This window comes from Trachypithecus francoisi, unplaced genomic scaffold (genome assembly GCF_009764315.1).
Source record: "Trachypithecus francoisi isolate TF-2019V2 unplaced genomic scaffold, Tfra_2.0 Lachesis_group15, whole genome shotgun sequence".
NCBI classification, from domain to species: domain Eukaryota; kingdom Metazoa; phylum Chordata; class Mammalia; order Primates; family Cercopithecidae; genus Trachypithecus; species Trachypithecus francoisi.
This window is the reverse complement of record NW_022681460.1, coordinates 33,997,392-34,016,543: the sequence shown is the minus strand read 5'-3', so window position 1 is coordinate 34,016,543 and position 19,152 is coordinate 33,997,392.

Sequence of the window (19,152 nt, the reverse complement as noted above, 5' to 3'; positions counted from 1 at the left end):
AATAGCCCAGACCCCCTCGTGTCTGTGAGTCTGGTCTCACCCACAGGGATGCCCCCTAACAGCGTCTGAGCACAGGCGGAGGACACGTTGTCCCTGCCCCGCGCCTGAGCCCTGGGACGTGTGGTTGACTGGGCTTCAACCCGGTGCAGCCCCCGCCTGCAACCCTCCGGGCGCGCCAGTGGGGCATGAGAGGAAAGAGGTGTGGGTCGGGACGGGGATGCCCCGCGATGGCGAAGCTGGGAGACCCGCTCGTGGCGCGGGAAGAGCCTGAGCGAGACGTGGAGCGAAGGGTGGGGGTTGCTTCTCCCCTCGCCAGAGCCTAGACACCTCCCGGCCCTCGCTCGCCTGCCCAGACTGCGGCTGAGGAGCGGACGCCAAGAGAGGCTTCCCGGTCGCGCCCCTGAAAAGCGCAGTTGCTTGGGGAGGAAATGGCTCCCCGCCCGGCCGCCTCCTCCGCGCGCACCTGGCGCCGGCTCCTTCCCGGCACCCGGTCGCGCTCTGCCCGCCTCGCGCGTCCTCTCCCCCGGCGGCCAGGGCGGTCTGGCTGGAGCCCCGATCCGGGGCGACGAGCGCTGAGAATCCTGGCTCTGGCACTTAGCTCGGTGACCTTGAGCAGTTATTTAACCTCTCAAGGTCGCTGCTTTCCCACCCGTAAAGCGGGACTGAAGCGACCGTCTCTGCGGGCTCCCGAGAGAATGAAAGGAAGGATGGAGACCCAGCCTCGAGCTCCCAGTGCCCGGCCCCGTCTCCGTCCGACTCATTTCTTCCTCTTCTCTATTTTCTGCCTACTCTTCTCTAGTGTTGGCTGTCGTTTTTGATCCTGTGTTTTTCCTCTTGATTTTGTCTCCCCAGTCTCTCGCAGAATCCTTTTCCTTTCAGTTCTCCTTTTTCTCCCGTGTTCGTTATTGTGACCAAATTCATCAAAGACTGGTTTCCACTCCCTAGACCAGGCCTCCCCAAGAAACAGCCCCCCGCTCCATAATCTCCAGCGCCCCCTCGCCGGGCTACCCCAGTCAGTCAAGAAAGAACTCGGCTTACTACGTTTAAACGCGGTATTAAGACACACGTCCCCTTCGCCCCATTTCCAATCATTAAATTTCTGCTACGTGGGACCTCCGAGACCACGGCTGCCCTGAGGGCAGGAGCCACCGTGGCTTCTTTGTCACCATGTCCCCGACACCAGGCCCAGGAATCCATGCCAGGGCTGGAGGAACGTCGGCCCGCGACCGACAAGCCGAGTGGGGAGCTGAGACTGTAGCCCAGACTTCCAAATACTCCTCTTGGTCCTTGGTACAGAGAAAAACGAATTCGTATATGATGTTCCATAGTCAAATATGAACATATTTAAAAGCACAATGTTGTTAACTCGTGTTTTTCTAAAAAACCATGTTCCGTAACTTTTACCCGTAGAACTGAGGTTTGGATCAAGTTCTTAATTATGAAAGTTGGTTAAGAGAGAAGATTAAAACACCACCAAATTGAATTGCCTAAAGATGAGCTGCATTTGTGCTCATTTATTGAAACGTTTTAAAGATGCTTTGAAATACACGTTATTTCTTTACAACCAAAAACTACACTGTATACACTATCATATTTTATATAATACAAAGATTATTATAAAATGTCGTAAACTATAACCAAAGTTTGTACAAGAACTTTTTTAAAAGAAGAAAAAAGCTAAGAAAAAGAAGAAAAAAAAAAAAAACTCTTGTAAAGAAGGCTAAGCAGATAATTTTTAGTTGCTTGCAAGTTACTTCAAACCTAAAAGTAACAGGTTTCCTTTGAAATTATTTCTCATTTTTATTAGAATCTAATTGAAGATCACCTGTAAAAGATGGGGGAAGGAAGACAAGTGGGGAAATAGCAGTTCTATGCACAGATTTTTGAAAAGTAAAAGAACCACAGTACCACCTTGTGGGGAAGAGAGATTTTTTTTTTCTCCTTCAATTTTATGGTTGTTTTATTTCCCTATGCTACAGTCACACACACACACAAATTAAAAATAAAAACAAAGCTATTTGAGGCTCAAAGCAAAAATTTAGTTGTGATAATAGGCTTCTCCAATATTTTTAACACACTGTCATGTTTATATTAAAACTTTTAAGATTATACTAGCAAGTTAAACATAACAGTATGTGGTATTAAGAAATTTTACTCTTAATGCTGCAAATAATGCCATAAATCAAATGTTAGGCATGAAATAGTAAATATAAAATTGTGTGCACAGTCTAACAGAATAATAATTCTTTTTAAATTGGCTTTGATTTCAGTATTAAATACAATTTATGCATTTTAAAAATGTATTTCTTTTTTCAATTGCTTGGACTTGGAAAAAACATATTTTTAGATAAATACAAAGCAATTTTTATATATTAAAGTTGTTTGTCTCATTATATCTAAGAAGGGTGGAGCAGTCAGACATCTATAGAACTCACAATTGTTACCTTAACAAATCTGTTCTAGCCACTTTCAGGATATAAAGAGGGCACAGATCATAAAGCTTGGATTTTAAAAAGTAAAACTGTAAGACTCCAGAGCCAAGAAATGCAAAACAAAAACTGTTCCTCATCTATTGTACATCTGGAAATATCTTAAACGACGTGAATGTTGCCTGCTCTAAACGTGTTTTCTGTGAGGCAAGAGGGAATTCAGGGGTTACCTGTAGGCATTCTTTATTCTTTGTGCTTTAGAATCACAGGGCTGGTATATCCCTCTGACCTTCAGGAAGGACTAAATCAAAAGCATCCCAGGAAGAGACCAGTGTATTTCAAACTGTGTTCAGCAGAGCCCTAGGGGCTGTCAAAAGATTATGAGGGGAGGGAAACACTGAGAGAGGCCCCTCACTCACAGCTTCCACCAAGCAAGTCTGCTTTCATCGTTTTCACATATAGGAATTCTGCCTACAATTCAGTGTAAACAACAGGCTCTGTGGCTTTAAAAATCCAAGTAATTTTGTATAAGTCTAATAAATAAATGTTGTAAGAAATTTCCTGATGCTTCCTGCAAGTTTATTAACAAATGCACTTCAAGAGCAACCCACCATGCTTCCACATACTGCATTCTTTTCTTCTTTAAAAAGATTCATTCATGACACAATGTACATAGGTTGGAAAAAAATTTCAATTAAAACAGAAGTACATTAAACTAAAAATCTCCTTCTCACAACCCTAACCCATTCACTCCCCAGGAGTAACACAGTTAATGTTCTGATTTGTATCTTCGTAGACACTGTGTGCACAGGCACACGCCTGTATGGGTGCATACACATGCCCACCCCCTGTTTGATTGCTTGTTTCAAGAGAACAGGATCAAATACCTGTGTTTTTTCCTCTCAGTAACATAATAACATCTTTCTGTGTCAGTAACTACAGAACCACCTCATTCCTAGAAATGACTCCATGGTATTCAAGGTATGGATGTGTATAATTTATTTAATCTCATCCTTATTGTTGAATATTTGGATTTTTCCTCTATTTACAAAAATATTTCCTATACTTTTCACCTGGCCAACATCCATACATACAAGTTTCAGGTTTTTAAAATGTTTCTTCCTCAGAGTAACCACACCATCAAGTTGTAAGAAGTAACAACTGCAAAACTTTAAAACATAATTTCTCAATACAATATACTTTTCCTGAAAGAGCATTTTAAATACAACAGAATAGGATTTTTGTAAGCGTAGTTTCATATTCATTTCTTTACTGGGAAACAAATAAACCAACATCTTTTTAAGATTTTTTCCAATACCACATGAATAAGACTTACACTTTTTTTAGAGAGCTATTTGGCTGCATCTATCAATATTTAAAATATTCATGTCTTTCTACCTAACACCAAGGTAACTTTTCTATAGGAATATTCTCACAAGTTCATTAATTCATTCAACACATTTATTGAATCGATCCAAGTGCTAGTCACTTTGCTAATTTCTCACGGAAGAGTGGTTGAAAGAAAAAAAAATACTCAAGGGGATTATAGTGTAGTGAGAGAAGTCTATACTGGATAAACAATCACATGGTACGTATGCTATTATAAATTGTGAAAAATAGTAATAGGAAAAGTAAATTATAATAAGGGATTTTAACAGTGAGTTTTCTTCCTAAAGAGCTACAAAATGTTACACCGTCATCTCTCTCATTATACTTCACCTTTTAAACCCAATCTTTTACAATATATTACTAAAGCATCCCACATACATTTTTTTCTTTTTTTTTAAATATACCTCAACATAACGGATAAACCACTTGAGTCTAATGAACCCTCAAGATTGACAAGTCACACTTTGAGCTCATTTTAGTCTTTGTCCCAAATTTATTATTAAGATATTATTAAGATACTTAGTCATTTGTATTTTACCAGCCCTTTCATTTTTCTATTGTGAATTCATTTTTCAAATAACGAGAAATAAGGAGAAAATATAATAGAATATTCAAATATATAAATAAATACAGTTGTTTGGATAAAGCCAAGAACGTAGGTGAAGCTAACTCTCTGACTGGCAATCAACACCAACCCAGTACAATTTCAAAATCACTGCCAATAAGATGGTTTAGAAGAGTCCAAATTTAGTACACAGAAGATAGCTCAGGCATGCCAATCTCAAAGTCTATACAGACTTTAATACCTGAAAAGATATATATGAAAGCTAAAGGCTAACATAAAGTGTTTTTTATTGTAGTGGAGGAATAAGAGCTAGAAAAACGGTGTGGCAATGGTTTAGTTTTCAAGGATGTCAGTTGTGACAATAGTAGGAGATACCAAAACTAAGCTGAGCTGTGAAACCTCAGAAAATTTCTACATATCTGAGCATATTTAGAGGACAAGTTAGATTTGGCTATCAGGCTGGGCGCGGTGGCTTAGGCCTGTAATCCCAGCAGTTTGGAAGGCCGAAGTGGGCGGATCACAAGGTCAGATGGAGACCATCCTGGCTAATACGGTGAAACCCCGTCTCTACTAAAAATACAAAAAATTACCTGGACGTGGTGGCGGGCGCCTGTAGTCCCAGCTACCCGGGAAGCTGAGGCAGGAGAGTGGCGTGAACCCGGGAGGCGGAGCTTGTAGTGAGCAGAGATCGCGCCACTGAACTCCAGCCTGGGCGACAGAGTGGGACTCCGTCTCAAAAAAAAAAAAGATTTGGCTACCAAAGGTCTATTTGTAAAAGGTGCTCCTAGGCCGGGCGCGGTGGCTCAAGCCTGTAATCCCAGCACTTTGGGAGGCCGAGACGGGCGGACCACGAGGTCAGGAGATCGAGACCATCCTGGCTAATACGGTGAAACCCCGTCTCTACTAAAAAAATACAAAAAACTAGCCGGGCGCGGTGGTGGGCGCCTGTAGTCCCAGCTACTCCGGAGGCTGAGGCAGGAGAATGGCGGGAACCCGGGAGGCGGAGCTTGCAATGAGCTGAGATCCGGCCACTGCACTCCAGCCTGGGTGACAGAGCGAGACTCCACCTCAAAAAAAAAAAAAAGGTGCTCCTAGAAAATAACTCATCTTTAGGTTAACAGAGACTTTCAGAGTACAGGTTTGACCCAACAAAGGATAATAAGCCAGTCTCATTATAGGAATGATTTTGGCTGTGTTAGCGAGCTTGGGTGACATATATGGAGACTTCCTGAAAGCACTGGTAAAAATTTAAGAGGCCAGAATAACTTCAGGGTAGATGGAGGATGGGGAGGTGATAATAAGAGAAGTACTGTTTTGTTTTTGTTAGTGTGAAACTATGACCCTATGACCTCATTTTTATCTTGTATCTGGTGCATCCTAAGGAAATGTGAGTTAGATAACAGAACAGCAGGCCCAAATGGAGAAAGTCATTATGAAGCTGACACTGGCTTTGTTGTGCTAAGTTCTTTCTTTCAAGCTTTGGCTGAGTTTGAATTTTGGAAGCAGAGTTCTTTCTATCTGAATCATGAGGAACAGATCACTATCAAAGAAAGATTATTTGAGAACTCATTAATGACTCCAACTGGTATAAAATAATGTCTTGAAACTTTTAGAATAAACTCCCACTCTCCTCCCCCCACCCTGGAAAAACAACAACAACAACCACAACAACAACAAAAACAGAACAGCCCTGGTCTCTAGCATTTGGGATAGGGATTGACTGGGAAGGGGTACGAGGGAACTTTCTGGGATGATGAATAATGTTTTATAGTATAATAGGCTTTCATTTATACAAGTATATTCATTTTTTGAGACTCAGTTAATGTATACTAAAGATATGTGCATTTATTATATGTAAAATTTTCTGCAGAAGACAAATATGTTTAAAATACTGAACTCTTGTTAATGTTATCAGTGCTGAAGTATTTAGGGAAAAATGTACCAATGACTGCAATCCACTTTCACTAGTAAATACATCAAAAATTAAGATGTAGTAATGGGTGGATAAAGGGCTAACTAGATGGACAGAGATGCATAAAACAAGCAGAGTAAAATTTTAATGATAGACTCTAGGTGGCAGACATTTGGGTGTTCACTATAAACTTACTTCAAATTTGATGTGTGTTTGAAATGTTTAATAATAAAATATCAAGGGGAAAATTAACTCCTTGAATCCAAGAAGGTTTGAAGTCTAAAAGGGACAAGAGTAGACTAAGAATCTGTTTACACGCCATCTAAAATGACAAAGAACCAGAATAATGGGAATAGGCAAGATAAAAATGTCAGCCCATCTAATTTTCCCTGCCTCTGACTCCCCTAGATCCCCACAATTGGTTATACTGGTTTCGCACCTTGAGGTCAATCTTTTCCTGGGTATCCAGCCATTATGAGTGTTAGGTAGTCAGTATGTAAGCAGATACAGCTGTTCACTACACAGCTACCCCTCACTTACACACAAACATCACACTCAAAACAAACAAGCTTAGAACCAGACACTTGCCCATTTCTCAGTCTCATCACTGGCTTCCATGTTGATGCCTGAGCCTCTTTCACCCACAGTCAGGCTTGGGGTTCAGTGCCCCAGGGATGACAAGTACAATTCTGGAATTATCCTGTCCCTTTCAATCCCAGCTCTGGGAAGCTCTAGTTGTAAGGGTGGAGTTTCTGTTTTGGTTCCTGTTATCTCATCAGGTCTCTGTGGTCACTCTCCCACTTTGGAGCCTGAGACCCAGCCTATCACGTAAATGGATGATGACTGCTATACCAGAATGACCCCTAGGATAAAGAAGAGAGCTGGAAAGAGTCCTAGACTTGGAGGCATGAGACTCAAATAAGGGTTGAGAGAGTTGAGGCTACCACTAAAGAGCTTGAGGTCAAGCCACATAATTATTTAACAAATATATTTAAGTTTCTATATTGTACTAGGCACTATGCCTGGCTCTGACCAATTGGTCGCAAACAAAACAGATATAGCCTCTGATGTCACAGAGCTGACAATGGTGGCAGAGTTAGTAAACACCAAAATATATATACATATAAATAGATATACATGAATATATAACAATTTATTATAAATACTATGAAAAAATACTCTGAGATGATATTAAGGCAATCCACTTTAGATGGCTTAGGTAGAGAAGAGCTCTCCAAAGAAATGCCATTTAAGCTGGGACCATGTGAAGTGAAGTACAGGGTAGAGAGGGGAAGATAGTAAAGACTGAAGGAAGAAAATGTGAAAGTGTCTGAGACAGATTAATGTTAGAAGAAAGGGAAGAAATCTGATGTGACTGGTGTAAACAGGTATAAACCAGAGAAAGTATAAGTCCTTGGATAAGGTTTCAGACAAGTGAGCACGAACCAGATTTTATCACGCAGGCCTGAAAAGTATGTTAAGGCCTTTGGGTTTTTATTTAAGCACAATGGGAAATAATTTAAGAGTTTTGGGCAGAGAAATGAAGTCTTCCTGAGTGCCAAGTGACCCAGAAATATCTCCAGTTCTAGGTACCAAGCCTTCTGAAATAATACATCAAGAATGTCAGCTTCAAGAACTCAAGGGATTTTTATTTGTGTCACTCACTACTCTTTCCCTAATGTCTAAAATAGCAGGAGCTCAGTAAACATTTGTTGAATAAACAGTATGTTTTCTTTACAATTGTAGATTTAGGTCATACTCAGTTTAATGGCTCTGCATTTAACTATGAATTCAACACCATAGGGCACTTCTTTTGGCTCCACCGCAAAGAAAACCCTAACTCTGCCACACATAGGACAAGGGCCAATTTGATATTTTCATCACAAAACTCCTGTGGAGGGAAGAACAATGGGTTCATATAGATTTACATAGTAAGTATTAGGAAAAAAGTGAGAGAAAAACACAATCTGTGAAAGGATGATGGGAGAGTGTTGGTGGAGCAGTTGGAAATTTATAGTTCAAGTAAGAGTGGAGAGGTGGATCTCCAGGCACTACTGGATCCAGATGCTGAGGCTTTGTCAACAGGTTTCCATTTCTCTTCATCTATCCTCCAATTCCTTTCACAGGCTTTGTTTTCAAAGCAAGCTCCTCCTAAATGGTCACACAGATAGCTACTATTAGCACCAAGCATACAGACTATCAGCCTAGCAACCCTGGAAGAAAGAGAATGCCTCTTTCCTAAAATTGTAGCCAAAGTTTACTGGTTCCAATTGGTCTGACTTGGTTTACACATCTACCCCTGAACCAATCACCAAAGACATGTTGCAAGAGAGGTACTACTCTCATCATTCACAGATGGTGTTCCCACCACTGAAGAGAGGAGCAGTCAACCTCACCTAAAACTCAAGTACTAGAGGTCATTCTCCAAGGGAAAACCAAGATGTTAACGCCAAAACAAACGTCAACGACAGACTTAGAAAGCATCATTTCTACGTGCAAAGAATGTGAATGGCAAAGAATGACTAATAAACCACTGTTTTCTTCAAATAAAACACATATCTTAATCCAAAGTTTTAAATAATGTACTGTATTGTATATAAACTTTTTGCTATGTTTTCTCAAGGTCTGGCTAGTTGCAAATTTCAGGTGAACACTATAGTCAATGAATGCACAGGAAGGCAGTGACCATGAGAAAACCATAGTTCTTAGTTTATAAATGTTTACACTGACATATGACTGTAAAAAATAACCACTTTTAAGATGTTTATGTATTTCTAAGGAATTATTAAATTAATATTTTTAATAAGGTGAAAAACTTGCTGCAATGTGTAAAGCTAAATATGGCAGTTATTTCAAACTTCTGCATAGTATTAAGAATTATTTGTGCTTCAGACCACTTAATAAAAAATGTATTCAGTTTTGAGCATTTTTGTACTTAATGAAAAGCTAAAAAACATTTTTTAGCAAATATGCCTGAAATAAACACAAAAACTTTGAGAAATGCTAATGTCAGTGAGACATTAGTAGAGTAATAAAATAAACCCTGAAACAAATAAAATTCGACAATAATGAAAATTCATTCTCAAAAGAATGACAATATAAAGAGCAAAAAAATGAGAACTAGTTAGGTTGATGTACGAGATATGCAAAATTAGTAGGCTGCAATCAATATGGAAGAGCATAGCAGAGAAAAATGTATTTCCACTCTGAGTACTGCAATGCAAGTACTAGGGAAAATAATCAGACACATTGAGTAAAACCAATAAACTCTTATTAACAGCTATTAAGATTTGCAAAAGCACCATGGAAATATAGCTGGAAACAACAAAATAAGCTCAACTTTAAGCTTCCATGAAAGCAGAGAGTTAAGACTAAGCAATCATTAGTCTTAGTCATTGTTATATATCTATGTAGTGTAATACGTAGCACATAACAGATGTTCAATAAGTTTTGTTCAATTAAAAAATTACATATATAATCACTCTACCCAGTGATTTCTATTATTTAAAGCGAATAATTTGGTAGGTCATTTGGTGATCTCAAAGTGAAATCAGTTAATACATAATTTTTGTGTACATGAATTATGTGAACGTGAATTTATATATACCAGCATTTTTGTGACAGTTAATCTGCAATCATATACACCCAGTAAGATTTTGCCAGTCATATGTTAATGTGTATAAGTTTTCAGACCTGAAAAAGAAATAAAAAGTCTACCGACTATCTGTATTTAATAGACCTGCACTGCTACAACCAAGGTTCCACCTGGATTGTTTGGACAATACCAAGTTGTTAGTTGAGTTTCCCCTAGAAGCAAACTCTGAGAAAACAATTATTGAGTGCACATGGGACAGTGCATTCAGTGGACTTACAGAAAAAGTCCATGGAACAGTGATCCTTCCAGAAAAAGTGCAAGGTGATGGAGAAAGGAAAAGCGGACAATAAAGGGTGTATTATTAAGCCAACTGCCCAAGTAGACAACACAAGGAAGCTCTGGAATTATTCCACAAAAACAGATGAAGAACCTGGGTATTTACACCTCTACACCACAAATCACTTGGTTAAGGACCATCACCTGAAGGAAATTAATTTCCATCCCCTTCCAGCCTGCCCACATAGGTGGGCAAAGTGGATTTTGGCAACTCAAAGGTAGCCACCCAAGAAAGATGTTGTTGCTGCCTGTGGGAAGTCAAGCTCACATATACGGAAACAGTAAGAGAATTTGAGGGGATATGAGTGGGACACTCAGAATATCTGCTATACCTGGCAATTATTGGTAATTCTTGCATAAGCAAAAGAGACCATAGAGTAAAGAAGAGGATATGAAAACAAAATATAACTGTAGCTTCTTTTTAACTCCAGGCTAAACAGGCTTTACAGTATAGTGGCTACTACCATCTATACTCAGTAAACCACTGTGCTTGATAAAGGAATCAAAGAATGATTTAGAAATAAACTGTCCACATATAGATACACCACAATACAGGCATTCACACCCCATGTGCACTGAGCTCTGAGTTTTAATTTACTTTTTAAACTTCACTTTTATGTAAGAAGGGACAGCTTTGATGCAGGACTTTTTCTTCCCTAAGAGATGGTCACATACTCCATTTTTGGCCATAAAGAGTCAAGAATAAAAATAATAGATTTAATTCTGACAATTTATCCTAATATAAACACAGTTATATAGCCAATTAAAAACCTAAAGTGAAAGAGCATCTTGAATGTAAGAAGCAAATCCATCTTACTTTTTGTTCTCTGCATATTCTGAATCTCTCACATTCTTTCTCAGGATCCAATGGCAACTCAAGGCTAAATTTGTAATGCAGATTTTACATCTTATCATAGTCCTTCAGCTAATTTTGTTGCTTTCAGAAATCATTTTTATGCCAGTTCAATATGCTTCAATCATCCATAAATTATCAATTCTGATAATACCTATTTTTTTAAAAAATTAAGCTAGAGACAGGATATAATGTATTCTTTGTTTTCCAAAGGAGATCCATCCCCAGGCTTATTAAAATTGATAATGAGTGAGGGGCTGGAGACTGGTTAGGCTGAAGAAAAAAGTAGAAATCAGTTCTGAGCAGGGGAGTTAAGGTAAGCAATACATGAAATTAAAACCAAAGACAATTCCATTTTTGTTAGTTTAATAAATACCATAGTCAATTAGAATATGCTATTGTTTTTCTTTTAATGAAGATGGTTTATATTGATTAATAAACTTTGGAATTGTCTGAATGTGTGAGGAGGTATAGAACTTACTCTCATTTAGATTGATCAAGAATTGCTTAATTCGATCTCACAATGAAATTTGCCTTTAGGCTATGAATTTCATCAAATTTGGATCAAGATAATGACATAGTAACCTTAAACAATTGTCATTTATCAAGGAAACCAGAAGTATTTATTAGAAAAGTTTAAGAAATTTAGAGGCTTAAAACCCAAACATAAACTGAATGATAATATTTGCTATTTTTCATCCTCTCAAAATTATCTATTTATATACTTAATGTCATGCAGTATAACATTACATTTGATGCACTCATTATAGTACAGCCTGCATTCCTAAACGTCCCTGAGGATTCATTTCTAGGGATTAATTGACCTTGCATTCTTTAAAATGTTTTACTCTGCACAAATTTCAACTTTAATTTCTTCCCCCTAAAATCAAAGAATCTTTCTACCCTACTCAAGTTTTAAGAATAGTTGGCGTCAGATAAGAAAAGGGAATACTATTAAGAAAACCATAGCGATGCACCACTAAAGTATAATTATCTCATCAAATAAGCTAACAGGAAAACTTCGTATTTTCCCAGGAAAGTCTATATTCAAAAAACATTCTCCAGACAAGGAAGATCACAATTAATCATTTGTTTTAAGGAACTCCAATATGCCCCCGAAGGAATTTGATCACCTAATAGCATCCGTAGAGGCCTGGAACTGGAAATCCAGCTCTAAGCTTTCAGACAGGTAGGCTTTGGTGACTTTACATACAAGGAACCTTTAGAGATCATTAAAATGAAATGTCTTCCTGTGGTTACAAAGCTAGCTGTTTTATTTTCAATGATAACCTGACCAAGTTAGTAACACAATTTTCTAGGACATTAAGAAGTTCACCCACAACTACACCAATATCTTTTGTCAGTAGACTGCCCTTATCAAAGGGGAAAACGTTCCAAGACCCCTAGTGGATGCCTGAAACCATACATAATACCAAACTCTATATACTGTTTTTTCAACCTGATAACCAAGATGGCTGCTGAGTGACTAATGGGTGGGTAGTTTCTACAGCATGGATACCCTGGACAAAGGGACAAGACAGAATGTGACAGCACAAGATTTCATCATGCTACTTAAAACAGTGCACAATTTAAATGTATGAATTGTTTATATCTGGCATTTTCACTGAATTATTTACAGACTGAATATGGTCACTGAAACTGCAGAAAGTGAAACCTTGGATAAAGGAGAACCACTGTATATACCACTCTTTTCAAGCCTCCTTTTATTCATGAGCCTATTATAATTATCTTCAGCTTAACCAGTCTCCAGCCCCTCACTCAGGACTAGTATAGTATATTGGCTCTTTAGTTCATATGGTCACTGGTGGTTCTGGCAAGCAGGAATCAAAAGCCTAATCATCCTTTGAATAAACTGATAAAATGGAGTTATTAAACTTACGAAACCAAAGATTATAGCCACCATCAAGGTATCCTCACCAATGTGTAACTGCCCCATGAACCCTACTGGAAATAGTCTTCAACTTCAGTCAAAAGAAATGTATTATAAATCAAAACAGAATCACTAACACCAACTTTGATTGATTGATTGATTGGTTGATTGATTGATTGATTGAAGCAAGCTGTCACTCTGTTACACAGGCAGGAGTGCAGTGGCATGATCACATTTCATTGCAGCCTCAACCTCCTGGGTTCAAGCAATCTTCCTGCCTCAATTTTTTTATGGAGACAAGGTCTCACTATGTTGCACAGACTGCAACTTTCTTCATTTAAACAATAGGAAAATGTGCTCGAGATTAAAATACAATCACTAATTTTTAGTTATTCAAAATAAATAATTCAAATTATTTATTAAAATAAATGCTGCTGCCTATATGTGACCTCAAGGGCTCTCAACTCTGATTGGCCTGTGACATAGAAACTAATACTGCCATATCAGAGACTTACTGATCAGAATCTACAGAATGGTAACTAACTCTTGTTGTTGCATCATGTTGTTTATTTCTGTTCCTCTATATAGTATTTCATTCATGTTAACATTTTTGAAAACCACATATTTTCTAGGCTCTGTACTACATACTATCACATACTGTTTCAAATACACTAAAATATTTAGAGATGGATTGACATTTTAATATTTAACAAAATTGATATGATTCAAATTACTATTAACAACTAAAACAAAATATTTTAATATTGATAGGAATATAGCATAGCTCATTTAGCTCAATACTTACAGTTAGTATGGTTAGGCGTCAAATATTAAAAGTTTATCAGATTATTTCTTCACTTAACAATTCAAGCTAAAGCATGAGTTTAGTAATCTGTGCTTAAGATTGTCTTCTGCACTTCAGATAGAAAATTCGATTAAGAAATAGTTGTCATAATTCCACTTCCTGAATTTCTTCTAATACTTCTAATATTTCTTTGGATATCTAAGCACTAAATATTGATTTCCCAAACTTATCAAGTGTAATAGAACAAGTGAATGTTTTAGATCCAACTAAAACACCATTTGGGGACACTTTTCCCATTAGACTATTTCCCTTAACTTTCTGAATGCCTCTGGGCATAATTAAAAGACCCTGTTACTTTTCTTGTACAGTATGTTAAAGTTTAAGTGTGGTACATAATTGAATTGATTAACAATTTTTAGAAGATTAATTAGCATCCCAACAGAAATTTAACAGAACTTTTCATTAATACCTTAATCTTGATAGTACCAATTTCCCTCTCAGAGCACTTTGAATTCCCAGAGATGGCTTCTAAATATGGAGCCTCTATTTACTTAATGGAGCTTTGCGCCACTGAGAGTAGCTCTGTGGGGTGCTGGGGAACTCGAAGAAAGATGTGAAATGGGTTGCTAACGAACAAGAATGCAAAGTAGACCCTCTCAGCCTCACAGGTTTCAAGCACTACAATATCCCTTACCCTGATTACAGCTTCAGCAGAGTGGAGTGGTTTGTTTGTTGAAATAATGAATAGTAGATGGCATCCATTTTAGTGGAAAGTTTTAATTTTTGATTCCCTGAGGCTGTGTGAAATGAAATACCCTTATTTATTCCCATAAATGAACCAAATTGCTTCTGCTGTTTCTTCTGAGAAAGATCATCTAAGAACATCGATGTGACATGTTAGTCTATGATATAAAACATTCAGTGAATGCACTTTTGTAGTGAAGAGCACTATTTCCATGAAGATTATTTTTTCTGACTCATGTTCTTATCTGATTAAGTTTCTGCCATGAAAAACTGATGCCGAAGTACATCATGATGATGAAGCTTACCTCAGAAACTCAAAAAATAAAAATCTGTCTATTCTCTCTATTTTTACATATTTTTTGGTTAAAATATCAGTTATTTCTGAAAGTAACCGTTACTGCCATAATAATATCTTATTAACTTTCAACAAGCAAACTATTCAAATTAATTAAATAAACATTTGAAAAGAACTAAAGTTTACCCTTGGAAAATCCAGGGGGGAAAAAAAGTCCTAAAACTTAGTAACTTTAAGATTGGAGAACTATTTAAACTGCCTAGGAGAATGAAGAATTTTCAAAACCCTCAATACGAGAGAAATCTTCATTACAAATAGTTGGTATGCCAATTATATACCAATTTATTTATTAAATCTTCCCCCAGTTATAGAAAGTATTTGGTTAGCCCAATCCTTATACCTGAAATAAAGTAAACAGCATCTACTTAGACATGTAGATACTCATTTATTTTCTAAAAAGTTATTAAGTGTCTACTAAACACTTACAAATCTCACCCCAGTTCAGCTAACATCCAATGGGCAGGGCCTGGTAAGGGGTAGGAGGACAGAAAATAATTAAATAAGATGATGTTGATAGGTAAAGGGCTAGAAATAAAACTTAGTAATAGATAGAAGTGAAGGGGCAGGGAGCCAAAGGGAGGACAGTGTCACTAACTCTGAGGTGCTGTTTGAGCTGAGACCTACAGGATAAGGTAGAGACATCTGTGGAAAATTTAGGAAATAGCAAATTCAAGCTGGGAACATCTTACCTGTAAATCACTAGTAGTACACAGGAACAGAAATCTAACACATACAAAAGCAGACATTCTCCTAACATCTGTGGGGCTCAGGGTAAGAGTACAAATGGAGGCTCACATATTATATGCCTAAATATTTATAAGCAGCAAATCAAGGTAAACTGGGAAACAAAATATATTCCATCCTCCTATCATGACAATATTCCCTTTCACCAGAATGTAGTGGTATAAGCAAAACTAGCCTCCAACTCCTGATTTATACCCCTGTCCTCCTGCTCTGGGCTCAATCTACACTGCAAGGGGCCTTTACACACCCACATGTGGGCTCCCCAACCTGCCCATCTGAGCCCATTCACACACACATAGGCATACACAGATACTCTTTGGCTAGCCCTCTGGAGGACAGACCCAGAGAAGAAACTTGTACACATAGCTTTGGGGCTGTTTGGGGGCTATTTCAGGGTCCTGCGTACCTAGAGCTCTCATCCCATGAGAAACATGCTGTAGAAGGACATTTTAAAGCATGTGGCTCAGAGTAGAGGCCCCTCTTACTGGGACTAGTGGAGAGAGTATACATAAAAAAATCACCAGCACGCTTTTTTCCCCTCAACAAATCTCCCCAATCCAGCCTCTCTATTCTTCTCAATTTTATACCAGTTAGCAACTAAGCTATGATGGGACAATAGCCTCCTACTATCTGTGATGGAGAACTGTTTTCCCCCATTATCACCATATCAAGAAGGAAAAAAGGAAAACTAACAATTACTTCATATTTAATTTCTGTGAACCAGTCACTTTTAATCTGCACCAAAACCTTTGATGTAGGTATTAGATAGATAAACTAAAGTTGAAATTTTAAGTAATTTATTCAAGATATGTGGCAGAATCAAGATAAGAACTCTATCAGAATTCTAAAACCTGTGCTTTGAAGATAAAGCACAGAAATCCTAACTGCAATTAGTTTACCACCCCTCTCTAAAGCATAAGCAAACTTGAAGCATTTTAAGACTACCAAAGAAATAGAATAGCTTTTGCATGAAGATACCCTAAGAACACTAAATTTAAATACAAGGATGTTCATCTCAGTGATATTTAAAGTTGGAGGGAAGTGTTAAAAAGAACCTCAATGTCCAGCTGTAGACAGTTAGATGAATGACTCACAGACATCCTGACGTCTCAGTTCCTGCCCTTCTCAGTTCCCTCTTTTTCTCCCAATCATATCTCAGATCGAATGTTGCCCTTACCTGAAACTGCACCACCTTTGAAATCACAAATTCAAACGTTTCACTCTCTAAACACGACCCCAGATCCACCCAGTTTGCCCAGGAAACATTCACCACACCTGTTCTTCAATCACATGGCAAACCTCCACCCTATTTACCCCTCTACCTTCTCTCAAACTATCACACCCTCCCATTCTCTCTTTATCCTCTCTTCAGGTTAGCTCCCATGGCCCATTATTCAGCTATGCTCTTTCCAAAGCCCTAAACTCCCTTGCCCCAATGTGGGTTTAATTTATACTGTTCTATATTTTGCCTTCCCTTAAAAATCAAATTTCTCAAAAAGTTGTCCACATTACTGTTCTCATTTCCTTCATCTCTCACTCAGTCCAACTCATCTAGTTTCTGTTCCTATCTTGGCAACTGCCCTAGTCAAGGCTATGGGTGACCTCTGAGTCCCTAGACCCAACAGACCTTTTTCAAGATTTTCTCATGTTTAACTTCTTGTAAGTATTCAACACAAACATCCTTTTCATCTTGGTTTCTACAATGTCATAGGGTTTTTTTTTTATTATTTTCCACAAATGTCTTTGGCAGTTACTCCAACTCCACCCACCCCTTGACCATTTTATTCCTTATGCCTCTTTCTTAAGTCCTAGTCTCACTTTACACATCTTTCAATTTCCATGAATTTAATTATTAATATCATCAGTAGGTCAGCATCTGTTTCTGTAGCTTTGTCTTTTCCTCGAAGATCAACTGCCTACTTGATCATAATACTCTCTGGTACCTCTAGCTCAACATGTTTAAAACTTATTTCTGTATTCTCTTCTTCCCTAACCTCGTTCCCGCTCTTCTTCTTGTCTCCTGTAAAAGGCACCCTTTAAAGCTACAATGAATTGCGCAAATGAAAAATCTAGAAATCTTCCTCTATATTGCCCTTTCCTTTACTTTCTTCCCCACTTCCAGTGTCAGTCACTAACTTTCACCAATCACTAACTCTACCACTTCTATTTCCTCAATGTCTCCCATTTATCCATTTATCTATAACCCCTACGGCCACTATCCATATTGTTCAAACCACTATTATGTCTTGCCTTGAATACTGCAACAGCCTCCTAACTCGGTGCTTCCCAAACTTTTTCATGTCATGGCACACATAGAAAATAATATTTGCCAGACGTGGTGGGTCACAATTCTAATCCCAGCACTTTGGGAGGCCGAGGCAGGCAAATCACCTGAAGTCAGGAGTTCGAGACCAGCGTGGCCAACATGGTGAAACCCCGTCTCTACTAAAAATACAAAAATTAGCCGGGTGTGTTGGCAGATGCCTGTAATCCCAGCTCATCAGGAGGCTGAGGCAGGAGAATCGCTTAAACCCAGGAGGCAGAGGTGGCAGTGAGCTGAGATAATGCCATTGCACTCCAGCTTGGGTGACAGAGCGAGACTCTGTCTCAAAAAAAAAAAAAAAGGAAAGAAAGAAAGAAAGAAAAAGATAATAATATTGTAAGATACTCTGGGATAAACTAGAAGGAATTGAATTCACCTATTCAGGGCTTAATTTTAAAAACCATCCCTTGTTTTTACATTATATAATTTTGAAAAATAAAATACAATATATTAGAGACAATGTTAAACACTAAATTTGTACAAAACATCAAATGGACTCTTTGAAATTTTAGTTAGAATTTTTAATAAGCTTTCCTTCATGAATATAATTTTAACATAAAATATTATATTTGAAATGACTACCATCAATTCCTGATCCAGACTTTTTAAGGATGATCTCTTGAAATTCTTGATAGTCATCACCAAAGAAAAACTTTCTTCATAAAAGTAAATGAAAAAAGCATTTTTATAACCATTCTAAAATTTACAACAGTTGAAATTAAACAGCTCTCCTTTAGTTGTCAAATACAAGGTTCAAATGTCTTGTGGTAATATAAGCAAATTTTGAGATAAGTTGTACTTTCTCATATCAAGTGTTTAGAAAATGATGGACATTTTTATCTGCAGAACACACAGACATCATCAAAAGTCACCTATAACTAACTTGGATGGGGATGGGGTTAAAGGAGAGAATGTTACCTGCAAACAGAAATGTCAGCTAACTGTGATGCCAGAGAATGTCTCGGAGTTGCACTTGCTGGAAGCCTCTACTCCACCTTGGCAATGCTCACCCTTAAAAGCTACATTGTGGGTAACTGGAACACCTACCCTTCCTCAGCTCCATGAGTTGGCTAAATTCCAGCTTAGTTTCTCCTGGGATGCCAAAGACCTCTGATGAAGATACGGAGGCTAGAAAATATAGAACAAATGCATATATCAAAGAAATGCTGCTCTCTAGCAGTGTCACTAAAATGCTAAGGGACTGGCTATCC